The following is a 6000-nucleotide window of genomic DNA, read 5'->3' on the forward strand; positions in this document are numbered from 1 at the left end:
GCTGGGTAGAAGTGTCGTATTTGGCACTCCATGGATGGAGTGCCTGATGCTGTTTAGTTCTTTAATTTGAGCTGTTTCTCACCATGAAATAGCTAATTGGAGCAATGCTTCAGTTCATCTGAGGGTGCCATTTTTGATAAAAAACATTTCTAGCTGTAGGAAATGAGACAGTGTGGTAATGATGAAAAGATAAGAATCAGAGAAAGCAGAGAAACTGAGAATGTCTGGAGGTTCCCTAATATCTAGTCAGCAGATATTTAAATCAGGACACATTGCAGTGAATGGTACTGAATCAGTCAGATAGCTAGATTTGCTCTATAAATATAATATAAAGCAGTTATAGGTCTATGTGGCTCTATAGGTCTGTAGTGATATGGAGCAATTAGATCTTAGATATCAATAGATGTGAGGGCAATCAAACAGAGATCACATACATCGAGTAGGAAGAACAATGCTCTCTGCATCCAAAAACAATGTATAAATGACTTGGAGGAAATGTCCTCATTCCTCTTCCTCTTTTGATAGAGGGGGTTGTCTAGTCCTGCCCTTATCTGGTTGGCATTGAACTTGTGACTCTTCTGCCTCTGCCTTCAGAGTGTTTGTTGCAAACCACAAGTGAGTGCGGTGTGAAAGGCCACTTTAAATAATGATTTTGTTTATTTGAAAATAAATGCTAAGAGACCCTTCAAAACTTAGCAGAATGTGGGAGTTAGGTCCCAAATGTGCCTCTCTTTCTGTTCTTATTTGAGAACTTTTATTTTTTTCTCTCAATGCTAGATTAAGCTGTGAGAATCTTTTTTCCCATTTCACTTTTTTTTTTTGGTGTTTTCCTGTCCAATGAGCCAATCTGATACACATTTCCATTTTGATTATAAAAAACTCCAACAGTACATATTCTCCTCTTTTGATTTAATGTTACCACATATCATGGTACTTAGCGTGAAAGGCAGGTACAATACTCTCATTGTTCACATACATAACACTGATGTTAACTTTTCAGTATAGAGAAACGCTCAGTGTTCAAAGTCCAGATGGAGTGTCAATGTATGGAAGTCAATAACTTGTAGGAAATGAGACAGTGTGATAATGATGAAATATTATGCTGGTAATATGCTGTCATTCACATAAAAATCAGGGAGAATCAACTTTTGCCTACTTAAGTGTAGACAGAGTAGGTTAAATAGTCTTAAAGCTGACCCAGCCCATAGCCAATAGAACTAGCTTTTTTTCCTTTTTTTTTCTACAGGGACAATAAATTTCTAGATCCACATTTAGACTTTGGGGTGCATCTTGCTTTGCCCTAGAAAACATGAGCAAAAGTGACTTGGGCCAGTATTTTTAAAAGTTTCAGAGTCATTTAAAGCCAAGGTCATTTCTTGCTCTTCATCCTCTGCCTTAGAGATGATGTATCTCAAACATAAGTTGCTTTTCTTGGCCTAGGTCTCAAAAATGTGCAGCAACAAAGCCACCACAGATATCACCTGTGAATTAAAAATTAAAGTTTTGTTGTTGGAAACCCAGGCTTTTAAGGTCTTTGTGTGGCAGGAAAATCACACAATATCTAACGAGCACAGTGGGTTTAGAGTGAGCTCATCATCACACCTGGATTGTCAGTATGCCAAAAACATGAGGCCAGTCAAGCGTTGCATCTTTCCTGACACAGCTTACTGGCTGGGCAATGGATATTGCAACTGATAGCAGTTTGGTGAGATTTTGTATTAAAACTCCCTTGCAACTATTTAAAATAGGCACCTGTTTCTACTCAAGTTGCTATAAAAATACCGTGTAAAGTCCAGACATTCTGGAGAACATTATAAAATGACAACATGTCTGAGACTGTATGAAGCAGAGCAGAGTCAATGTCAATGAGCAAGATGAATTCCTGGTAAGACTAGTACTCAAATGTTTGCCTGAAAGCTAGCCTGGAGGATTTCAGAGTAGTCAACAACACTCTGCAACAATATTAGAAGTGTCTGTGGAGAGGTGCAATCTGGTTGTAGGAGGAAATTGGAAAACCAGTAAGAATAGAAATAATAAAATATCTTTTAATCTTAACCTAAGTTTGGTATTAATTAAGTCATAATTTGAAAGTTTTAAGTAAGTTGCACAGGAAGAATTTGTGACCAGCACCACAATCTGATATTCATAATTGATTTGATTATTGAGATTTGTTTGTCCCTGATATTTAAATCTAGTATGCTACAGATACCATTAAAACAGAATACAGAAACAATAACTTGCATCATCTCTTTTACTGAATTAGACCTGCAGTTCGACATCTATGTTTTCTAGAGGTAAGAAGATGACTTTGAAACAGTTCATGTACAAATTTAAACAAGAGAGTCAGCTTTCATTTCCACAAAGATTCTGAGGATGAGATAAGATCAAAATTAAGGATTGTTTCACACACACACACACACACACACACACACACACACACACACACACCAAACACACATATATATGTTTGACACTAATAGTCATAGTAAATTCATAATGTATTCTTTAAATAAAAAAAGAGTTGAAACTGCACATTTAAGCTGGTTCCATGCAAGCTTAGACAAAGGTACATTATAAATGTGTACATTTCTATGCCCTCTGTACAACTTATTTGAAATACAGTATATTGTCTGAAAATAAAGCTAAAAGTCAGCTGGGTGTGGTGGTGCACGCCTGTAATCCCAGCACTTGGGTAGGCAGAGGCAAGTGGATTGCTGTGAGTTTGAGGGCAGCCTGGTCTACAAAGTGAGTCCAGGACAGCCAATTCTACACAGAGAAACCTTGTCTCCTAAAACCAACCAAACAACCAACAAACAAAACCAAAAACAAAACAAGCAAACAAAAAAGAAAGCTAAAAGTTTAAGTAACTTTATAACTCGTTGGCCTTAATTTCCTCTTTTGACTAGCTGATGCTTGCTGAAATATTCCAGTTTTATTTTCCAAGAATGCACAAGCTCATGATCGTAAACATCTCAATTAACACAACAATTATAAACTGCTTTAACGGGAATATCAAGATACTGAAGGAGGGGGGTCTTCTAAACTTTAATAATCTAGTTAATTGCTTCAATTCTTTACTTTGCTGGTGAATCTAATCATAATTAACCAATTAATTCACATCAGCCGTTCACTTTTTCCCTAACCATGGAACTTAGAGACATAAAAGAGAAAAGAGAAAGCAGAGGATCTTGCTGAACATAAATGTCATTTCATTATAGAGCCTTATTAAATGTGCTTAAATGTTTTAATTTCTAGTCCTGTGTTGTTCATAATGAACTCTGCAGGGACTGAAAATGAATTTTTTATTCTGAGATTTTTGTCTCTTTTGAATTGCAAAGAGCATTCCTCTTGAATTTCCAGCAGATAAAATGAAACATATTTTAATAACACATCAAGCAGCCTAGGAGACAACTGTCAAAAATCCACGCTATCTTTAAATCACTTTAATTACATTTTGCGGAATGTAAAATACTGTGTAAGAAACCGTTTAATTTTATTGATGCCATAGTATTTTACATGCACTTATGTCATGTGCCATCCAGGTAAGATGATTTATTCCGTTTAGTTTAAGGTTCATGGTGAATGGAGACATAAAGTAAGAGATAGATTTGAAAAGAAAGGTTCAAAACAGAACAGGAAGCCTGTGGCCACTCGTGTGAAACTTTTAATATTGAAAGACTAAGGTGGCGCGTAATCATAAAACAACTGAAGTTGATTTACCTCTTGCGAGGGCCAGACATACTGTGCTCTTCTGCACTACGTTCCTCATCGTTTATTCAGACAGGCGCCATTATCACAATCGTTATATAGATTCAGAATCCGAGGCTTCCTGACTCAAAGCTCCCACAGCGTGGAGTGAGCTAAATCACTGATGACAGAAATTTACAATTTCGCTAATTGCATCACATCCCGAGTGTAATTTATGATGTCATCGTATCCAATGTAAGGGCTTTAAAGACCTCAGAAGTGCTGAAAATGATAAGGGCTGAATTGTTACTGAGATCTTGGATGGCTTTTGTATGTTTGCTCTCTGGAATCAGTGGTGTAGATTTGGGCATCAACAAGAAAGAATAATTACTTGAATGTCTGGGCAGCTGAAGGACTGGTTGCGTTGGCTGAGTGACATGTAAGAAGGTCCTGCGATGGATTTGTGTCTAGGAAGGTGTGAAGGCCCTCGAAAGGCGGAAGATCCTTTGTGACTGAGTGTAAAGGAGCATCACTGCCTCCCTTGACTGATACAAATCCACATTGTCACCCTGTGTAAGATCATTGGCCACTTCTAGATCCAGTTGATTGAATTACCTCCACGATACCTTCTTTTTTTAACCTCATACTGTCTAGTGTCATTTCAGAAAACCATTGGCAACATTCTCCAGAAAATGGGCCAGATGACTTTTCTGTGTCTGTTGACATGATCAGATATCAGATAATTTTTGTTCATTCATTGACTCACATGGCATATCATATTAATTTAGATTTAGATGTCAAATCAAACACCTTGCATTTCTGGGACAGTCTCACATTTCACAATGGATGGTTGTGTTTATATGCTGTTGAAATTAGCTTGTAATTGAGGATCTTGTGTGTTATAATTGTAAGGAATGTTGATTTTTTTTTGTGTGTACATGTATACACATTTATATGTGTGTACCTCTGTGTGTGTGTGTGTGTGTGTGTGTGTGTGTGTGTGTGTGTAGCTCAGAGGATAGTATCAGATGTCATCCTCAGGAATACCAACCACCTCCTTTGTGGACAGAATCTCCTATTTTCCTGGAACTCACTAGTTAGGCAAGGTTGGTTGACTGGAAAGCTTCATGGATCCTCTTGTCTCTACTTTTCCAGTGCTGAGAGTACAGTGTGCTTCACTATGACTGACATTTTTAAGTTCTTTCCGGGGATTGAACTCAAGTTCCCATGCAAAGTAAGTACACCTTAGCAAGTCAGCTAGATCCTTGGTTTCTTTAGCTTTCTCTATTTGCCTTTAGTCAAAGAGAGTATCAGTTCCTCCACATGAGTTGAAAGTAACCAATTCTTTATTATATGAAAGGTTCTAAGAAGGGCTGGTATTACTTCTTTAAACATTTGATCAAATTTGTGTTTTTCTTTGTGAGAACATTTTAAATGAATGATTCAAATTACGTGCTTTATTCTTCTAAATTTTTCTTTCTGAGACAGATTTAGAAATTTTGTTATTCATAAGGATTTGTTAATTTCATATCAGTATTCCAGGTTGTTGACAAATACTTGTGCATAACACTTCCTTAATTTATGCACATAACATTTTTACTAACTTATGTATATGTCTTCTGTTATATTTATATTGTTAATATGAGACTACTTTATCATTTTCTTGATCAGGTTGGGTAAGATTATGCTTGTTATTCTTTTGCAAAACATTTAAAAAAATTTAAATCTTTTTTAGTGTTTTTTTCTTATTTTAGTTTTTGATTTCCATTTGTTTCCTTTTTTTTTTCTGATTGCTTTGGATTTACTTTGCTTCTGATTATACTATTTCCCAAGGGATTGGTTGCATTTCTTCCATTGTTTTTTTTTTTTTTTTTTTTGAATTTTATTTTTTTCTTATCAGTTACATTTTATTAACTCTGTATCCCAGCCGTGTCCCGATCCCTCATTCCCTCCCAGTCCCTCCCTCCCTCATCTCCACCATGCCCCTTGCCAAGTCCACTGATAGGGGGGACCTCCTCCCCATTCAACTGATCCTGTTTTATCAGGTATCTTCAGGACTGGCTGCAAAGCTCTCCTCTGTGGCCTAACAGGACTGCTCCTCCCTTGGGGGTTAGGGAGGCCAAAGAGCCAGTCATTGAGTTCCTGTTAGAAATAGTCCTTGTTCCCCTCACTACGGGAAATCAATTGGTTACTCTATAAAGTAGCACATTTTACTCTGCAAAGAGTCATATTCGATTGGTGACACTTTTGAGAAATTCTGTTTGATTATGACCTGACTAGCCATGGATCTTCTTATCTTCATCTACTTAGAGT

This window comes from Psammomys obesus, unplaced genomic scaffold (assembly GCF_907164565.1).
Source record: "Psammomys obesus unplaced genomic scaffold, mPsaObe1.curated_primary_1811, whole genome shotgun sequence".
NCBI classification, from domain to species: Eukaryota; Metazoa; Chordata; class Mammalia; order Rodentia; family Muridae; genus Psammomys; species Psammomys obesus.